The sequence below is a fragment of the Myotis nattereri genome (genome assembly GCF_964212035.1).
Source record: "Myotis nattereri genome assembly, chromosome: 2".
Lineage (NCBI taxonomy): Eukaryota > Metazoa > Chordata > Mammalia > Chiroptera > Vespertilionidae > Myotis > Myotis nattereri.
In genome coordinates, this window is record NC_138076.1 from 155,782,749 (window position 1) to 155,804,324 (window position 21,576).

The window sequence follows — 21,576 nt, forward strand, 5'->3', positions numbered from 1 at the left end:
CTTTAGTGGCACCATACTTTTTTCCTAATTACATGAAAAGCCTCATGATTACATCGACTCCCCCAGGAAGGATTGGGTCTCTCTATATTGGTGTGAGATTGGATTGGGATTGCTTTGGAAGATACCCTGACACTCACAGGGGATGTGATACTGGGCAGAACCATGAGATGGGAGAAATAGCGGGCAGAGTTAGAATTTACCTTGAGTAGTTTATAGAAATCATAATGTATCCATTGAAATTGAAAGGCCTGGATGGGATACTCCACTGAAGGTTCTGAATAAAGGCAGTGGGAATATGGAAAACTGGGAAGACAGGAACCTAGAGGACCTAGAGCAGGCATTGCACATCTCCATAATTTTATGTAGAGCTGATCCTGCTTTTGGGTCAGGGAAACCTAAAGCCAAGTAACCGAGTAGCTGTAACTGTCGGGCTATGTACACCACAGGAGGGGAGAGTATGGCAAGCACCTGCTCTTCAGTGCTTCCTCTTCTCTCTTAGGTTGGGACAAAAGCCTTTATCAAATATGTTGGCCACGTTCATCATCATCTCCTTCTTTATTATTTAATTTTTTCAATTACAGTTTACATTCATATTACTTTGTATTAGTTTCAGGCATACAGCATCTTCTATGTCAGTGTTTATATTATGGTCTGAGGTATCCCTATATGGTAAATGGACTTTGCTTAACCAATTTTACTACTGTTGGCTGTTTCAACTATAAATTTCCAACATTGTGAAATTACTAAATGGGACTCTTTAAAAAGAAATAAAAAATGCCTATTTAATGAGACCATTGAAATGTACAATGGCATATTCTCTTAGGTGCTTGGTAATTATAAGCATAATTGAACTCAATCAACATTTGTGGGTACTTTTATTACATAATTTATCATCGTTAGTCCCATTTTAAATTTATTTATGGCTCCTTGATTATATTAGGGAGCAAATTTTTGTTCTTTATGTTATATAGTGCAGTGCTTTGCCCATAGTAGATGTTTGTTAACTGTGTTAGAAGTTAAGCCCTTTTACTTTTTTAGAATGTAATGGTGGAGAAACAGAGAAACAAGAGCTCCTCTGAGACAGTGGATATTTGGCAATTAATTTATATTTTGGTCTGCCATTACTTAATTTGTGAAGTTAGACTTAAGGTAGAGGTTAACCCACTTTTAGTTTAGAGCAGAAATCAGAACACTAATATAAAAATATTTGTAAAACAAATCATAGTAGGAATGGAAAATATAAAGGGAAGTTTATATGTGGAACAATAATTGTGCTTGCCTTTTCCTCACTGCTGTTTCTGTGTGTGGTGTGTGTACGTGTGAATTTGTGTGTGTTTCAATTAGTCAAAATAGATTTTTAAGTTGCTATGGCGAGGGGAATGGGAATGCTTAGTTGTCAGAAAAAATCATCTTCATGTTTCTCACTTTTATAATTATCCTAATTATATATGACAAAATTAGCAACTTTAGTTTCTACTGTGCAAGATTTTCTTTCATTTATAAAAGTATTGTATAACTAACTAACATCAGAATTTTGGGATAGTTTATTTTAGAGTCATGTAATAACAATCTTCTATAACTAGAGATTAATACCTGAAGAGTAAATAATTCATTAAGTGTCAACCCCCCCCCCCCCATAAAGTTAGATTCTTACCTCACACTATATAGGAAAAAAAATAACAAATGGATTAAGGATTTAAATGTCAAAAGCAAAGCTTTGAAAACTTAGTAATAAATACAGATGAATATATTTTAGACCTAGAAATCAGGAAGTATTCCTTAAAGAAGACATAAAGCATGTTGACTATGAATGATAAGACATAAATTTCACTATACTAAAATTAAAAACTTTAGTTCATCAATAAACCACTTAGAGAAAATGAAAAGTTTACAAACTAGGGGAAGATATTCAGAATATACCCAACTGTAGAAGGATTGATATCAAGAGTACAAAAACATCCCATAGAAATCAGTAAGAAAAATGGATGAAAGTCCTTAATAGACATTTCACAGAAGAGAAACTCATGACCAACAAACATGGAGATATATTCTTACTTCATATTATATCTGTTATTAATCATGAGAATGCAAGATAATAATATACTATCACTTTATACTTTTCTTTTGGCAAAAAAATTAAAAGCCTGATAATATAAATTGTTGGAGAAGATATAGATCCACTAGATGTTCATTGCTATGCAGAATGCAAATTGGTGCAATCATTTTAGAAAACGAATGTTTTTGAAAGAATGCATATTCACATAGCCTGTGACTCAGGAATTCCACTGCTAGGTATTTAATACAATTCATTTACAGGTACAACAGAGAACATGTTCAAAGATGTTCATTTTGGTGCTATTTAAGCAACTACCTGGAAACAGTCCAAAAGCATATCAGTAGGAAAGTGGGTGATTTAACTGTGATATACTCACAATAAAATATAACACAGCTGTTGGATGAAGTATAGCATTTACAAATATGAATGAATCTTAACAATGTAATGCTAAAACAAAGCAAGCTCAAAGTTAAAACAGCGGAAATATCTCTTAAAATACAGATAGATATAATAATTCTGTATACCAAGGAAGTTAAAAAATGATGAATGTGGAATGCAGTATAGTTAGTGCCTCACATCTGGGAATCAAAAGGAATGTCATATGATGTGACCATGTAGTTGAACATAGGTTGTGTGTAATCAGAGTCCTTTTATGTTGACATAGAAGGCTATATTATGTTGTAGTTTTTATATTATTTATAAATGTAATTTTATAACTATACTAGAGGCCCAGTGCACAAAAATTTGTGCACTCAGGGGGCGGGGGGGGGGGGTCCCTCAGCCTGGCCTGTGCCCTCTTGCAGTCTGGGACCCCTCAGGGAATGTCCACCTGCTGGCCTAGGCCCGCTCCCTGGGGGATCAGGCCTAAGCTGACAATCAGACATCCCTCTGGCAGCCCGGGAGCCCTTGGGGGATGTCCACTTGCCAGCGGGGAGCAGGCCTAAGCTGCAGTTGAGCATCCTTAGCACTGCTGAGGAGGCGGGAGAGGCTCCCGCCACCACTGCTGTGCTGGCAGCTGGCAGCCTGACTTGTGGCTGAACAGAGCTCCCCCTGTGGGAGCGCCCTGACCACCAGTGGGCATCTCCTGCATTGAGCGTCTGCCCCCTGGTGGTCAGTGTGTGTCATAGTGACCAGTCATTCCCAGTGGTTCTGCTGTTAGGGTCAATTTGCATATTACCCTTTTATTATATAGGATACATAAAAGCCTAAGTGACCGGCCTACTGGCCAGTAGCTATGATGTGCACTGGGGGGCAGATGCTCAATGCAGGAGCTGCTGAGCTGCAGTTACTTGGAAGCAGGGGTTCTCAGGTGACGCACCCAGAACCAGAGAACCAATTCTGGGGTGCATCACCCAAGAACTGCCCTCTTGCAATCTGGGACCCCTTGGGGGATGTTGGAGAGCTGGTTTCGGCCCAATCCCTGCAGGCCAGGCCAAGGGATTCCACCAGTTTATGAATCCATGCACCGGGCCTCTAGTTTTACATGAAAAACCATTTTTAAGTTCATTCTCAGATTATCTGTGTCTATCATGTAAAAAAGGAAACATAAGAATCATTCTACTCCATTTTCTTGGTGCTCATTTTTATTATATTTGATCTATTTTTCAAAGAAAAAAAATTAAGGCAATATCTGAGACCAATTTTAACTGCGAAAGTATTTGAACCTCAAAGATGTCAGATTTTGGGTTGAATACTCTGGATCATGTATGTGGAATATTAGAGATAAATATTTAATTTCCTAAAACTGCATTTCCTAAATATACACAGTTTTTTATATTTTGAAAATAAAATTGGAAGCATCATAGAATAGCAAAATTAAATCTATTGTGAGTTACTGTAAATATAATACAATACAAGGATTAGGTGACATATACAAGATTCAAGATAAGCACAAGAGTTAATCAATAAAAGGGATAGAAATTTCAGCTTACAAAAATAGCTGGCTGTTTTAAAAATAGGAAATCCTATTTTATAATGAAATCCAAAATATTTATTCATATTTGTATTAGTTTGCTAGGGCTAACATAAGAAATTATTACAGACTGGCCCTGGTCAGATGGCATCCTCCTGTACACCAAAAAATTTGTGGGGTCTATCCCCAGGCAGGGCACATACCTAGGTTGCAGGTTTGATCCTTAATCAGGGTGCATATGGGAGGCAACCAATGGATGTTTCTGTCTCCCATCAATATTTCTCTCTTTCTCCCTTCCTCTCTCTCTAAAAATAAAATACCAAAACAAAACAAAACATATCCTTGGGTGAGGATTAAAAAATATTATTATAGACTGGATGGCTTAAACAACAGGAATTAATTTTTTTACAGTTCCTAAGCCTAGAAGTCCAAGATCAAAGTGCTGGCAGGTTTGGTTTCTTTTGGAGCCTCTCTCCTGGGTCTGCAAATGGCCATCTTCTTGCTGTGTCCTCACATGGTCTTTCCTCTGTATGGCCACATCTCTAGCCTCTTTTCTTCTTATAAGGACACCAGTCATATTGGACTAGGATTCCACCCCACTGGCCAATTTTAACTTAATAACCACAGGGTGGAAATCAGACATAACCTTGAGAAACCAGGACTGAGGGGGAGGGCAAGTGAGGGTACATGAGGGGATGCATTTTGAAATGTAACAAGATGACATTTTCATCACATGTATACAGAACCTTCAATAAACAAAAAGTGGTGTTTCTTGATCACCTGAATTTATGGTCTGTGATTTGGACCTGGAACTGTACTTTTTAAATATTCGATTTAGTTACAACAACCTCTGCTAACAAGGACTGAAAAAGATTGAGCTGCAGTATGGCTTGATCCAAGGCTAGAGACTCATGAACTATAAAATCTTACCAGAGCTCTTGTAATATGCTGTCATAAATTGAACACCTCCCCCCCCCCCACCCCCAACAACAACCCAGCACAGTGTGAAATACTGGCCTTCTGCAGTATCATGAAGATGATCTTATATATAATCTTGGAAAGTGGTGGCCTGGGGAGAAAAACATGCACAATCTTGGTGCAAATGTAAGCTAACTCTTGTTATTTAGTTTGATGACATTCTGGTCAAAATGAATTTATTAGTTTTTTTCTAGACTTGAAATAAAAATAAAAATGGGAAATAGCCAACTTTTAGGGAAGAAGGAATTACTCAAAGGAAGCCAATATTTTGAGACAATAGTTAAAAAGAAAGGTATTGTGTTATTTATAGAAATTAGCCTCAGCATAAATGACCTAAATCATACTGCATTTCAACCAATCCATAATTAGATCAGCTCACGTTCAATTAAATGAAATCAATAAAAACATGTTAAAAAAAATGCTGGCTCTACTGTCAAGTGTCTGTGTGAACCTGGGCAATGTACCTAGCTTTTTTTTTTTTTTTTTTTTTTTTAAATAGTATATTTTACAATTCCAAAATGTTGTACACATTAAATCTGATCACATATTTAATGTGCATGGCAATTGTCATAATTTATGTTATTATTAAAACTTTTACTAATTGGAGGTTTTTAGCAGCCTGACCCATGATATAAAATGTTGGATTTTTGTTGGCTTAACCATATATGCTTAGTTATTGAGTCATATGATTTCTGCATTTTCTAAATAATTTAATTATATTACACATTAGAAATTATTGATACACAATAAAAGCTTTCCTATGGCTTTTCACAATGTACAGCTAAAAATACATGAAACTATAGTGAATGAAAGAATGAATTCTTTAGGCAATACTCTTTATGACTTCCGAAACAAAATAGGAAAAAAAGAAGAAAATTTTAATGGCCTCTGGCAGATATTAATGACAATAATAATGTCATAAATACTATAGTATGTCTATTTTAGCCTTCTTAGTTTAGTCATTCAGGAGATTTTAACAAAATAAGCCAGTGAGCTTTCATATTCTAAAGAGGAGGTTTTGTTATGAATTTTCTCTGAGGGAAGTACAAGTGCAGAAGAATTAAGAAGTTCATTAATATCCTCATGAAATAACTCTCCTTTCAGGCCTCCTATTTCAGTTTCCTCTTCCAATAAAAGCCTTACTTAAGAAACAAATTTGTTTCATTAAATCAGAATTCTGAAAGTGTTGAGATTCTTAGACTAAAATACAGAAAACATAGTTTTAAAAAGTCTTCATAATTCACAGCCTAATTTTTGTTTTTGAGATAAACTATGACTTATTTGGGAAAATAATGTGCAAGCCAAACAGGATTCTGGTAGCATTTATTTGAGGTTCTCTTTGTTTATTCTTTGTTGCCTTTTGCCATTTTGAAGACATGACATCTTTTTTTCTAGTAGCTTTATTAACTCTCATTAGTCTCTTTCTCAACACTTTTTTTTTTTAACTCATAGATGCAGAGAACAAACTGATGGTCTGCAGATGGGAGAAGGTTGGGTTGGGGCTGGGTGAAAAAAGGAAAAGGGATTAAGAAATACAAATTGGCAGACATAAAAATAGTCATGGGATGTAAAGTACAGCATAGGGAATATAGTCAATAATATTTTATTAAATATGTATGGTTAACATCAGAATGTTAACGGTAAATGGTGCCAGATGTTAGACTCCAGTCTTTGAGTTTTGGCTAAGAAAGAATTCAGAACCAAGACTCAAATACAAGTGAAAGTTTATTTAGAAAGTCATAGAGGTAGAAGAAGTGAGCTAGCTGCGCTGTGTGAACTCAGGAGACAAGTTACAGAGATGATAAAGGGACCCTTGGAGCTTAGGAGAAAGAGAGCAAATATATGTGCCTTGAGGGAGAAAAGGGAGGAAAGGCATGGGAGTACTCAAGAGAGAGCTTGGTCCTTCATCTTAAGGGCTTTTAACTGGAGATCTCGGGGGATGGTCTCAATAGAATATTCATCAGCTTTCCCGGTGTGTTTCCTCTGGGTTGTGGTCTCCACTGATTGGTTGGTACCAGGGCAGAGGATCATTAGTCATTGCAGCTGGTCCTGGTGTCAGCCATGGCGCTGCCCCACCTGGCCTTGCTGCTTTTCTGGGCCTAGAGCTGAAGGCCTAGATGTTATCTTTAGGACTTAATGCCTATAGGAGGGGTTCAGCAAAGGCTTGTATGGGAGTCCTCTGGCCCCCTTGTTCCTCCTCTAAGGGGGTCTATCACATGACTAGCAACCTGTCAGGGGAGGAAAGGTCAGGGGAGGGTCTGAGTCACATGACCAGCAATGTCAAAGGTCAGGGGTTCAAAACAGCATGACCAGTGATATGTTAGGGGAGGAAAGATCACTCTGGGGACAAAGTCCCAGCCCAGTTTTGCTCATTACTAGGCACCCAGGGCTTCCTGCTCTGTTGACCTTCTGTACCTAGCCTATTGTTTCTACTCTGCTCATGTCTCTCTAACTGCCTCCTATATCAAGATGGATAGTCTTATTGGGGTGATCAGTCAGTCATAAAGTATATACATGTTTAATCACTATGTTGTACACCAGAAGCTAATATAATATTGTATGTCAACTAAATAAAAAAAAAGAACATATCAGATTCATTTTACACTTTTGCCAGAACTGCAGTGACATAAATTTTTGTTTTGATTTAAACTTTTTATGAATTAGTTTTATTACTGGTGAATTTTTAACAGTATAAGAATATGAAAGCAAAAATCAATGCATGAACATTAAGAAAGCAGAATGTTTCTTGTTAGGGATTTTGTCTTGACCTTTGCCAATGAGGGTAGCAGCAGAGAGGGAGATAGTGAGTTAGTGAAGAAAGGGTATCATTACTTGCAACCCTGCTTATCCTCCCCCACAATACCTGCAGCTGTTTCTTTCCAACTTGGGCTGGACATAATGGCTCTTGCAAAGAAGGGTGGCGGGAAGAAGAAGGGCCATTCTGCCATCAATGAGGCAGTGACCAGAGAATACACCATCAACATTCACAAGCACATCCATGGAGTGGGTTTCAAGAAGCATGGCCCTCAGGAACTCAAGGAGATCTGGAAATTTGTCATGAAGGAGATGTATGCATTGACATTAGGCTGAACAAAGCTGTCTGGGCCAGAGGAATAAGGAATGTCCTATACTGTACCCAGGTACAATTGTCCAGAAAATGTAATGAGGATGAAGATTCACCAAACAAGCTCTACATGTTGGTCACCTATGTACCTGTCACCACTTTCAAAAATCTACAAACAGTTAACGTGGAGAATTTACTGCTGATTGCCAAATAAAGTTATAAAATTGCAAAAAGAAAAAAAAGAAAAAAAAGGTATCATTTCTTGAGAGAGTCTTTACTAGAGTCAAAAGGTAGCAGTGATCCTTTGAAAATAGAACAGTCTACAGTAGTAATTGAAGGTCTTTTACAAGTCCCTTCACTGCTGCTGCTATTCCTGACAGTGAAGCTATTTTAACGTTTAATTCGCTGAAAGGCAAATAAGGCAGCTGTCTTCACAGTAGGAAGTTAGGGGTGAGTGTTGGAGAAACAGCTTCTCCTTTCATGTAAATTAAAGGAGACTATACTAGAGAAAAGTTTACAGTTCTCTACAGACTCTCAGCAAGCAGACCAGAGTGCCATCTTTAGTGAGTCTCTTATAACTTCTTTTAATTGGCCAAACACATCAGATCTGAGGGCAGATTTTAGATTGACAGCAATGAAACTGTTGCTGGTTGAAATGGGGTCCTTTCACAGAGTCACAAGAAAAGGATTTCAGGACCCTATGAGAAGATGAGATGTAGTGGAAAGGCTCATTGGAATAGAAATAAAAGACTGCCCCCAGGTTCTTGATGGCTCATCTCTGTCGGTCCGGCTGTGGAAGAAGTCCAGCCTTGTCTTCATCAAGCCCAGAAGAAGGACCAGGGTCCAGAAATTCTGTACCGTTGGTCCAGTCCATGCCAAAGCTTAGTCCAGTTCAGTCTCTGTCCCCACTTGGCTTCGTCTTTGTTCCTGGCTCTGCCCAGTGCTGTGTTGCTGTACCTCGTCTTGCCTTTGGGCCCATGTGGCTACTATGGAGAGAGAGAGAGCTAATGGGAGAGCAGGAGCGCAGGAATGAATGGCAAACAAATGCCTGTTACCAAGCCAGAGGCCTTTGTTAAGCTTTGATTCTATTATCTCTGGCTTTCAAACTGACCAATATCTTTCCCAGTCCTTCATGGGCTTGTGCTGGGCCCTCTCCCTAACGAATCGGTCTTTTCCCAGATTAGACATCTTCCCTTCATGGTTGCCGTCTTGGCTTCTACTGTGCATGCCCTAGTAGAAGGCCCTCCTCATGCACCATCTTGGCTTCTTCTGGGCATGCACCCACCACAGGAATTTCCACTTTATTGTTTTCTCTCTCCCCTGGCAATCCCGGCTAATGACTGGTAACCGATCCTTCCTGCCGCTTCCAGGATTAGGTCCCGAGGGTGGAGGATGCAGGCGTTCTCTGTGGAGCCTGTGAACGCTGCAACTTCCTAGTGACGCAGGCTTATTGTCCTAGAGCTCCCTGGTAGATTAGGCTTAATATCTGATTCAGCTTTCTAGTTTACTTTGCTTAATGCCAGATTCCCTTTGCTCCCTTCCTTTATTAATACTAGCCAACTACCTATGCTAACAAAACATCCCTTCCCTTTTGACTCTTCCTCCGCCTTCTCAAACATCAAAATCCAGAAAAGTTTTTGGATGATGCCTGAGTTTAGTATTCTACTTAGTGCTTTGATAAAACCTTATTCTTTCCTTTATGACATTCCTTTTTATCAAAGCATTTTCCTCGAGGAATTGAAGCACATGTGGCAAGAACTAAGATTGCACCTATTTCTCATTAAAGATGTTAGCATCTTCGTCAGTGTTGCACGTGATCTACTAATGGCAACAGCCTCTGGATGAGTCCTTTTGAAGTTGCCCTCTAAAGGTCTCATCAGAAAGCATTAGTCTCTGCATTATCCCCTTCTGACTTCTGGTGGTTTTGTTTTATTTGGCTATTGATTGGTATTACACATCCCTCTTAATGCTAACATTAGGTGATGCTTTATAAGAGCACTTAGTGGAAAATTACTGTATATAAGTAGAAAGTTCATGAGGTAGTTTGAACTATGAGTCTGGGATGCATCTTTAGCCAAATATATGCTCTAACTATAGGACTGATTGGGAATTTTGGTTAAGTTGATTCATTTAACTTATCTCTCCTATACTTTTTGTCTTTTGTAGGGCAAACATGTATTATTTAGATGAATACTTCTCTTTGTATTCAATATAATACATTTTTAATGGCTAATGATTGTGTAGGTAATCTCATATAGGCGAGCAAAAGCATTTCCCTTTGGTTATCATTATAAATTTACTCCTGAACAAATTAAAAATGAAATCATCATTCCTGTCAGAAATGGGCAGGAAAACAAAGGCTTATTAAGAATTTGCTTTCCCCTGGTGAAATATATTACCAATAATCATTGCAGTCCATAATGCATGTGGTTTGGCATGATGTATTAATTTGCACTGATTTAATGGGTCAGAAATCATTTTTGTTTTACTTTATTGGATTTTCACTTCTGGGAACCTGCAGTCCTCACATATCTTGTGTAAACAAGTTTGCATGATGGTAATCACACTGAACCTGTATGGTGTTAGGACAAATACAAATTAGAAGGCTCAGTTCTCCCTGTTGAAAATAAGGGAGGAGACTTCTCTTCCCCACGTTTTCCTAGAACATTTACTTTAGCAAACTTGTACTTTCTCCTCACTTTCAAACGTATATGAATCCTGAAAACTGGATAGGTTTATGTCTCAAGTTTATGACCCAAGGATATTTTCCTCAAGAACCTGGGAGCCATCTCTTTGAAATGTAAACATCAAGGAAATTAGCGTCCCTGTATCCTAGTGTGAAGCGTAGGGCAGGAGAATTTGGTGGAAGCCTTGTACTAAGTTGCAAAACTACTTCTTGTCATAAAGATAGGAGGGGTTTGTTTTTCCTCTGGATAAAGCCAATTACCAGGTACATTTAAGATGAACCATGTGTGACAAATGACGCTGTCAAGTTCTCTTACTTGAGGACTAGTTATTGTTTATCTTGAAAATACGTGGCTAATGATTTGTATCTGCTAGGCTATATAAAAGAATGAGATTACCTTTCATCTTTGCACTTTCCTAGCAGATTGCATGTGATGCTCATTACATTCTAGTTTAATGCTTCTTCAAAATAGAATTTTTTTTTTCTTTTTCTCTGTTACCTTTGGGGAGAGAACTTGTGAGTTCTGAGAAGATTTTGTTTTTAGTTATATTTCCCCAACAGTTGTCATGGACTACTATAAAAAGTAACACTTTGACCAATTTGTGCTTTTGGTTGTTCTGTGTCTTTCCTTCTTTAATCAGATGTTCAATTCAGAGTACCCTCTTGGCTAAAAAGCACTGAGGATTAAACAGTATTATGTAAAAAGAAAACAAGACATTCATTAGCATTTTTTTTGCAAAAGAACAGCTTTCCAAATTCAACTGTGAAAGCTATTGTGCAGAGAGCATTAGCTAAGTGGCACGTTTGTCACTTTTTCTTTTAGTTAGTACTTAAATCCTCTCAAACAATCTATTTTTAGGCTAATATTATTTCATTAAAGTTATTACTATTCATTTTAAATATCACTTGCTTGCAATTATACAGTCTGTAGAATCCTGCAAAATGTTAAACTTGGCATTGCTAACTCAAAGGTGACTTGTGGCACAGGAGTGATTTATGCCCGTGGAATTGCAGAGGTCTAAAAATAGGGCTTGATGTTACATTAATATGTACTGCAGTACACAGGCACAATAGGGTTAGAGGAGATGGAGTTTCATCCTAGACTCGCAGTTTGCTTGCTTTTGTCTCCGAGTCTGAGCAGCACTGGAATAATTAGACATTGCTCATTTATCATTTGTATCATTTCCCATCAGTGCATACCATCCTGCCCTGCCAGCTCCTAGGTGTGCACAAGCAAGCATGTACTCTGTAAATAGCCATTCTGCACAACTGTAGTTGCTGTCTTAATTTGAAGATATCCTCTGTACATTGGACTGGACAATGACAGACCATTGCTGCTGGGTTCTGATGGGGTAAGTACGTAAGTATGACTTTGACCTTAGCACGAGATCAGAAATGAAAGCATCCAGCTAGATATACAGCACATATTACAGATTCCAGGAAGGTGTTTCTATTGACAAGGTAAATACCAGCAGTTCTGGACCAGTAGCATTTCTGAGTGAATGGCAAGCATTTTGGTCAAGGTTTCCTCTGGTCTGATGCTTCTGATTTCAGATGTAATGAGGGAGATGACAGGCATTGACAGGTGCCTTTCTGAGTATGAACTCTGATCACATGAGAGGAAGTCATGTAATTGAGTTCACACATCTTTGTCAATAGGGCTATAGGTTACTTGAGCATAAGGGTATGCTGTAGAGAAGGAAATCAGGGCTAGTACCAGCCAGAATATATATGGGTGACTTAGGAATTGGGTAGTTTCTCTACTTGTTGAATGGACTGTTGATAAGACACAAAGGTGACGGAGAAACTGTGCTCAGCATAGCCCCAAAGCCTTTTTTAATGAAATCTATGAAGATTGAACATGATAGTTATAGGTTCCCTTCAATATCGTGAATTGCTAGCTTAATTTTTCTCTACCAGAATATATTTCATTAACTTACTTTACAACTGATGAGGGAGTTTGGTTCAGGATATATTATCTACACTAATAAAAGAGAAACATGCAAATTGATGTCACTCCACTACACCCACCAGCCAATCAGAGCTACTATGCAAATTAACCCAACAAATATGATGATTAATTTGCATACACAGGCGTGGAGTGAAGACTGAAGACTGAAGAGGCTTGGCTTCTCTGCTGCGGCTGGACCAAAGGCCTGGGTCCCGGGTGCCGGAGGAAAACCGGTGCCATCAGCCAGGGGAAAGAAGGCCTATTGCGTGAATCTTCGTGCAACGGGCTTCTAGTTGTCTTATAAAAAGGGAGTTGTTTAGATTTGGTGGTAGCTCTGGCATTCTGAAAAGCCATGGTAATTTAGAGTATTTCTGACATTGTTGTTTAATAAGTAGCTCAGTTCTTGGAGTTTATGGAAAAGATCTCAGGGATCACCCTTTCATCAATAATTTTACATTTTTGTAATGGCTTCCATGTTGCTGTGGTGAAACAATGTGGAACATGTTATACTAGTCACTAGTTGCCAATTTAAATGCATACTGGGAAGAGTAACCTGATTTTCAGGGAGCACTAACTTGATCTTAATAAATGTTGATGTTTAATTATGACCTTTAAGTTATATTTTTTGAAGAAAAATGTCTCATGTTTTCATGACATGAACTGTTGAAAAGTCCAGATACTGTGGCTATTTTTAAAAATGGACTTAGATATTTTAAATATAGCAATAGTTTCTGAATGCAACCTATTCCATTTTAATAGAAATAAAACCTAGTGAATCTGCTCCCATTACCTACATTATACTAAAAAACACATATAGTCAGTGGAGGCCTGGCTGGTATGCCTCAGTGGTTGAGCATTGACCACTGAACCAGAAGGTCATGGTTCAATCTCCAGTAGAGGGCGTGCAGGAGGCAGCTGATCAATGATTCTCATCATTGATGTTTCTATCTCTCTCCCCTTCTCCTTTCCTCTCTCTGAAATCAATAAAAACATCCTTAAAAAAAAACAACAGAAGTGGACAAAGCACTAGTTACAGTGAGAGCAGAAAGGAAAATTTCCTTTTACACTCTTACAGTTAACTATGCAGCAATAAGAAGCTTGCTCCCACCAGCTTCACTTCAGCTTCTTATCCAGGCAAACTCCTACCTGTCCTTCAAAATCCATTAGTAATGTTGGCCTCCCCCCCCGCCTCCCCCCGGGACTCTTTTTCCAACCTCTTGTTCTACCCACAGGCAGAGATGATTACTCTCTCAGCACTTTGTTCATAGCACTGCTTTATATGTTTTAGAATTTATTTTTATATTTTCCTCCTTCCCTTGACTGAGTTCCTTGAGGACAGGGATTATTCCTTATTCATTTCAATATGCCAAAGCCTAATGCCATTACACCTAGAGTGGGTATTCAATAAATATTTGTGAAAAGTCGGAAATGTTAATGGACTCTCAAACAGACTTCAGAAATGGTCCATCGTGATGGTGGTGATGGTGCATGCCCTCTGATGGATTGCTCTTGTAAAAGCTGCACCTAGGCTCCTGCAACCCATTAGCTGCAGACCACCTACCTTGAAACCCACTTACATGCTACAGTTCTTTGTTTTTCAGGAAAAAAGCCAGGTTTGGGTTTACAGCAGAACTAACTCCCAATCTAAGGAATTTTGTAACAAACTATTGTATGATGAGTGTGCATCTCCAAGTAAATGCAAAATACCTTTAATGTAGGTTCAAATTCATGATAAGCATGATAATGGATTGAAGATGTTTCAGTTCTTTGCACCGTTAGACTTATTTAAGAGATGGTATGGTAATTTGGTGTCAGTCATGTGGGTCAAGACCATGAGTCAATTGTGTATTGGCTCTTCTTGTGTCATTGGACAAGAAACCTAGATTGTGAAGTGCTGGCTCCTCAAGCAGCCCTGATATTCAAGGGCCCTCTTAGAATCCTCAGGACTTTCCTGGGCCTTGGTTAATTCTAGAGCACTCTTCAAAAAGACTCCAATTCAGTTATTATTGAATAATCTGGTACTAATTTAGGCCATTTCTGTATTGTGTGTGTTTGCACATGTGTATCTGATTTTCTGCATGTATGGGCATTGTTTTAAGTCAGTTTAGGCTTCCACCCATGGATGGGGTGGCTTCAACAACAGACATTTATTTCTCAGTTTTGGAGCCTGGACATTTGATATCTGGTTGCCAGCATGGTTTGGTTCTCGGCAAGGGCTCTCCTTTTGGTTTAGTTTTCTGATGGTATTTTCACATGGCCGAGGAGAGAGAGAGAGAGAGAGAGAGAGAGAGAGAGAGAGAGAGAGAGAGAGAAGGGAAGGGAAGGGAAGGGAAGGGAAGGGAAGGGAGGGGAGGGGAGGGGAGGGGAGGGGAGGGGAGGGGAGGGGAGGGGAGGGGAGAGAGATAGAGATAGAGATAGAGATAGAGATAGAGATAGAGATAGAGATAGAGATAGAGAGAGAGAAACTGTTGTTTTTTTCCCCTATAAGGGCACTAATCCCATTCATAAGGACTCCACCTTCATGACCTAGTTACTTCCTAAAGACCCCACCTTCTAGTACCATCATATTGAAGGTTAGGATTTCAATGTAAGAATTCTGGGAAGCACAAACATTCAGCCCATAATGGGTATATCTTCAAGTGTCACAATTAAGAAGTATTCCATAGGAAACTATAGGATCTAGTGTATCATAGTGATTAAGACCGACCTCTTTTTCTGATTTATCCCTACCACTTACATTTATCCCTACCACTTGCCTTATTTTCCTTGGTTTCTGTGATAATGGAAATCAAAATATTGCCTATCTTTAGGCCACAGCATGAGCTGAGCATTGTCCATGCCCAAGCATTATCATTCATATTGTAGTCTATGTGACTGGCATCTCCAAGTTTGAAGAGCATAATGAATGAAGACCTGCTTGGTTATGAGCAGTAATGAGTCACTGCACATAGCTAGCACTGTGCTTGACATTTAGGATGTGCACAATAAATGACCACTTTCATCCTTATAGGAAGGTTCTCAGTGTTGTTGTTTTTTCCTTAATCTTCATCCAAGGACATTTTTCCCCATTAATTTTTGGAGAGAATGGAAGGGAGGGGGAGGGACACACAGAGAGAGAAACAACAATGTGAGAGAGACGCATCGATTGGTTGCCTCCTGCACATGCCCTGAGGATCAAGCCTGCAACTGAGATATGCACCCTTGACCAGAATTGAACCCAGGTCCCTTCAGTCAGCTGACGCTCTAACCACTGAGACAAACTGGCTATGGTTCACTGTTGTTTTAAGAAGGCTGGATAGGATAAGGGGTATGACATGGGCTATCACAAATGACATTTTAGAGTGATGCTAACAGGTGAGTAAGGGTTTAAAAATATAATCCATGTTATGATCATTGCTACAGTTTATGTTTAGAAGTCAGCTTGTTTGCTAGAAATCCCAGACCATACTGTATAAATGTACAATTACACATTTTATGTATTTGGAGGTGATTTTCTATCTTCAATCTTGCTTTCTGAGACATCAGTCCTTTACAATATAACTTTTACTAGATGTAAGGGAATAAACTGAGGAGGCCTCTAAAAGAGTGATTCCAAAGATTTTACTGTGAAGGCAGGGAATTGACTTTGAGTTCTTGCGGAATTTTAATGACTCTTAATAAACTTATAGTTCTGAAACAATATGGTTATCTTGTTTATCCATCCACAGAAGAGCAAATCTGAAGGAGTGAGTGTGTGTGTGTGCACCCGTATGTATGTGGAAAGCTACTATTATGAAGGGACAGTGTTTTTGGCGCATATAATACACAGTGATAGCCAGTGGAACAATCTGAAGCTTGATCTAGAGGGCTAAAAAAGAAAAATGAAAACAGCAACAACACCAAAACTCCACATTGCTGATATCCCTGAGATGTTAAGAAAATATGTTCAATATTTTCTATTTTTAAAAGGAAAGTCACATTTAAAATGCATTCCCATTTTATGACCATTTATTAACTAAAACATGACCTACATGAAAACAACTTGTTAGCTAAGAGGAGGCAGCATGATATGGTGAGAACAGAAGTTGGAGTTGAACTTAGACTGGATTTACATTTCATCCAGATTCATGTCTATGCTTAAGGGATGTGGGCGGATTACTTAATGCTGTGAGTTTGGTTTTCTTATCTTTCTTATCCATGAAGTGGAAGTAATGCTTCCCACCATACAGGGGTGTTGTGAGGCTCCAACGACTTCATATGGTGTCAAGTGAAGCCAGCATATTGCTCCCTCCCAATATATTAGTTCCCTCCTTATCTGCTTGGTGAAATTTGTTTATCTGAAACACCCCATTCTCAATGAGATTTCACTACATTGCTATTTATCTGACTGGAAATTAAGTTTATAATGCACATCTCAGATAATAACTGGTCATTGAATTCAGTAATTATGAACTCTGAATGATTTCAACACCGCTAAAAGACTGCAGGTATGCGTCTATAGTAAAGTGCTAGGGTGGTCTAAGAGTTCTAAAAGGATTTGTTCTGTAGTTTTGTGAGGTTTCTGGAATGTTAGGACTTTCTAGGATGAAAAAGGAAAGATAAATTTTATTCACTGCTAGTGCTACCGAAGTTAAGAAGACTGGTCACATTCTTGTGTTAAATGCACTTTTAATATAGTTCAGATAATGGTAGTGAGCTGTGTTACAATTCACTCCCCCCCCCCCCCCCCCCCACACACACACACTTACTATTAGGTACTTCTTGTTATTATTATATATCTAATTGATTTGGAGGATATTCTAAAGACTTACACTGTTGATTAGGCAGAATGTTTCTATACTTTGTGATTTATCAGTTTCGCTCTTTTATTATTATTACTACTAGACTCAAATCAAAAAGATCCACAGATCCCTTTTTATCATGGAATTTTTAGTTTTTTTATGACGTATACAGGATTGAAGAATTTTATGAAAACTGCCTAATTCCTTTAAATTTATCTAAAATACGCCATCTGCTTTGTAACCTCTAGTGTTCTTATGGCTTATTAGATTTATTTTGCAAACATTTAATGTGTAAATATAATTTAATATGCTTCCCACAGGTGTTTAATTAGGCTTTAATTTCTGCCACTAGAATTAAATCCAGCAAAGTGTGTGTAGGTCTCTAAATCATAGTAATATCTCTCAATGTTAACTGGTCAAATGTGAATTTGTATCTTGGTTTAATTTTAATATCTTTAAGTCTCCGAGGGATTCTGATATCAGATTACTACATTAAAGAGATTATTCTTCAGCTTTTGGGGTGGGGGCTATTTTAATAGCTAGGACTAATTCTGTTGCAAGTGACTGAGAATTCCAACTCCAACTAGCTTAACAAAAAAGAATTGATTGGCTGATGTAGTTTGGAAGAATACTTGGACAGATTGGAGACAGAGAAGGAAGAATTAGGGCCTTAATGAGTGGACTTAATGATGGCAGAAGTCTCTACCTATTTTTCTTTACCCATGTTTTTATTTTTTTCTACATTTGTTCTATTTGGAAGGATTTTTCCATAAGACAAGGATATGGCCATTGCAGCCCAATCTTAGCAACTCCAGTGCAAAAACATTTTCTTTCCCCTCATGTTCATTTGTCAGGGCCAGGAAAGTCTCTGATTGGGCAGGCCTTAGTCATGTGCCCATGGGGGTGATGGGAAAGCTTGCTAGGCTCAGGTAGGTCAATCTGTCACTCACTCTGAAATCTACTGAAAATCTGATGAGTATTATGGACCTTTAAAGGAAAATCTCTAACCATAAATGGATCTAAGTATTTTAGAATAGTTTTTTGGGAAGCTAGTTATAGTTTCTCCTTAGATGTTTATGGACTTCAAGTTAACAACACCTGTGATAAAATGTTAAGACAGCATGATTCATCATTGAAATAAAAGTTTAGCAAATGTGTTTTTATTTCCAATATATAAAATTCTTTCTGTTTAAAAAAGTGTGTGTGTGTCTGTGTAACTCCAATAGCATTCAAGCAATAACTCCTTATACTATATGGGAATGTATGGATTTTATCTGGGGATCAACTGCACAACCTTAAAACATCTTTGAGGTTTATTTTGTTTGTTTGTTTTAATCCTTATCTGAGGATATTTTTCCATTGATTTTTTTTTTTTTTTTTAGAGGGAGTAGAAGGGATGGGGAGAGACAGAGAGAGAAACATCAATGTGAGAGAGACACATCAGTTGGCTTCCTCACGCCAGGGCTGGGGGATCGAGCCAGCAACCGAGATACATGCCCTTGACAGGAATTGAACCCACGACCAATCAGTCCATGGGTCGATGCTCTACCCACTGAGCAAAACCAGCCAGGGCAACATCTTTAAGTTCTGATTACAAAGTTGCTTCCAAGAACAGTGAACACAGCTAAGAAGAACCAGAACTAATTATTGGCTTTGCCACATAGAATAAAAGAGTGATCTTGGTGTCTCTAATAAGTCAAGGTTTTTCATGAAAAATCAGAGTGGGATATACTAGTAAGTGACTGGAGAGATAGAAGAAACTCATTGAAATGAAGTGGGGTCCACCTCTAAAGTGTACAAGGCAATTTCCAATCTATATATATAAGCATAATATGCAAATTGACTGGATGGCAGAACGACCGGTCGCTATGAAGCGCACTAACCACCAGGGGGCGGACGCTCAATGCAGGAGCTGTCCCCAGTCCGCAGGCTCTGATTGCCTTATTGGGACCTGCCGGCCAACCTCTTGGTTCCTCCCCCTAGCCGGCAGGCTCCAATTGCCCGATGGGGAATGGGGAACCGGGGGTGGGTGGTGGCGGGTGTGGGGGGCGGGGTTGGCTTCCAGCAGCCGGGGAACATCAGCCCTGATCACAGGCCAGGCCTAGGGACCCTACCCATGCAAAAACTTCATGCACCGAGCCTCTAATATTTTAACAATGATAACTCAATGTTGCAAATGCATGTCTCTATAATCGGTCTCTTATCTTCCATTCCTGCCATCTTGTCAATCTTGTCAACACTGTTCATTGGTCAATCCTTATGCTAAAAATGTTTAACATGACCTCTAAGCTATGATCTGGCTCCTACGTTTCCCTCGCACCTCATCATGTGCCAATTTCACCTTCACTGTGTTTACTTACATTGCCATTTTGACCGGAGGTGACTGACCTTTCTAGTCCTTACATGTACAAACCTCTCCTTGTTCTGAGGCCTTTGCCCAGGTTACAACTTATTTCTTGAGTGTCTTTTTTCCACTTTTTTCTTGACTTTGTCCTACTTATCCTTGGTATAATTATTACTTCCTTAGAAAGGCCTTCTGGAACCAAGTCTAAATAAACTCCTTTCTGTTTTTCCTCTTTAGTATTGTATTACTGCAACATATATTTTTAATGTTTCTTTTCCTTTTGCATTATAAGTGCTATGCAATGAAGTATCATGTCTGTTTTGTTCACTTGGTGCCTAAAACAGTGCCTGGGATATAATTATTACTAAGTAAACGCTTTTGAATAATCAGTGAAGAATGGAAAAGGAAATAGAGGAGATTAGAAACAGTTGCAACAGCTGAATATAAAGCTTAGAAATAGCAAGGAGTGGTAAATAGCAGTAGACATTCTGACGGTCAAGTCAAGAGAGAGAGAGATATACAAGCAAAAAGCAGACAGAACAGCATTGCCATCTGGGGCATGGGGCTGTGTGAGTTCAGGCATGTGCCCCACAAAGACATGCACAGGCACATGAGCCTCCTGCTCAACAGCCCCTGAGCGAATCAGTGTGATATTTGAGAAGCCTGGTAATCAGTCCAGCTTACCACCTGGGAAACAGTTTGCATGCTGCCTGTAAGTGACAAGCTCAGCCATTTGTGCCTGTGGTTGTACATGAGCAATACTACTGATTTGACTTCATTTGTAACATTGAGTTATCATTATTGAAATATTGGAAATTGCCTTATACACTTTAGAGATATTTTTATTAAAAACAATTTACTTTCTTCTGGGAATACTTACAAAAAGGAAGACTCAGTTATAATTGGGATTTATAATCCTGGATTATAAATAATAAAACAAATTATTATTTATAATAACACATATTTGTAATATTAAATTGTTATCACCTAATTTAGTAAACTCTTTTAAAATAAAATTTATTCCCTGTTCTTCAGTTAATATTTTGCATTTGTTTATCTATGAATAGAATCTCATTGTGATGAGCTGTCTTTTTATCTCAGCTTTTTAAAAACAATTTTCTTTTTTTAATCCTCACCGGAGGATATTTTTTACATTGATCTTTAGAGAGAATGGAAGGGGCGGGGGAGAGAGAGAGAGAGAAAGAGAGAGAGAGAGGAGAGAAGAGAGAGAGAGAGAGAAATCTATGTGAGAGAGACACATCAACCAATAACTTCCCACATCACCCTGACAAACCTACAATCCAAGGATGTGCCCTTGACCAGGAATCAAACCTGCAACCATGCATTGCTCAGGCTGATGCTCTACCACTGAACCACTCCAGCCAAGGCAAAAACACAAGTTTCCTTTTAAAAAACTTGAAAAAATGTTTTTTAGTTATAGTTGACATATAATGTTATATTAGTTTCAGGTGTACAACGTAGTGATTAGACATCTCTATAACTTATGAAGTGATCACCCCATAAGTCTAGTACCATATGGCAACCATTACAATATTTATTTATTTATTCATTCATTCCTCACCCGATGATATTTTTCCATTGATTTTTAGAGAGAGTGGAAGGTAGCAGGAGACACACAGAGAGAAAGAAACATCGATGTGAGAGACACACATGGATTGGTTGCCTCCCGTACATGCCCGACCAGGGTTGGGGATTGAGCCTGCAACCGAGGTACGTGCCCTTGACTGGAATTGACCCGGGCCCTTCAGTCTACAGACTGACACTCCATCTTCTGAGCCAAACTGGCTAGGGCCCATTACAGTAT

General features: G+C 38.6%; 1 protein-coding gene and 1 pseudogene across 2 annotated transcripts in view; both read left to right on the top strand.

Annotated features, from left to right (window-relative positions):
• The window catches only part of TAFA2 (TAFA chemokine like family member 2), a gene marked incomplete at its 5' end in the record, with an annotated part of 464,864 nt that overhangs the window by 63,029 nt on the left and 380,259 nt on the right, over window positions 1–21,576 (top strand). The gene's annotated exons all lie outside the window — the stretch shown is intronic.
• Window positions 7,550–8,454, top strand: LOC308536145 (large ribosomal subunit protein eL31-like; annotated as a pseudogene). Its single transcript has one exon. The product of its transcript is annotated as a large ribosomal subunit protein eL31-like (transcript).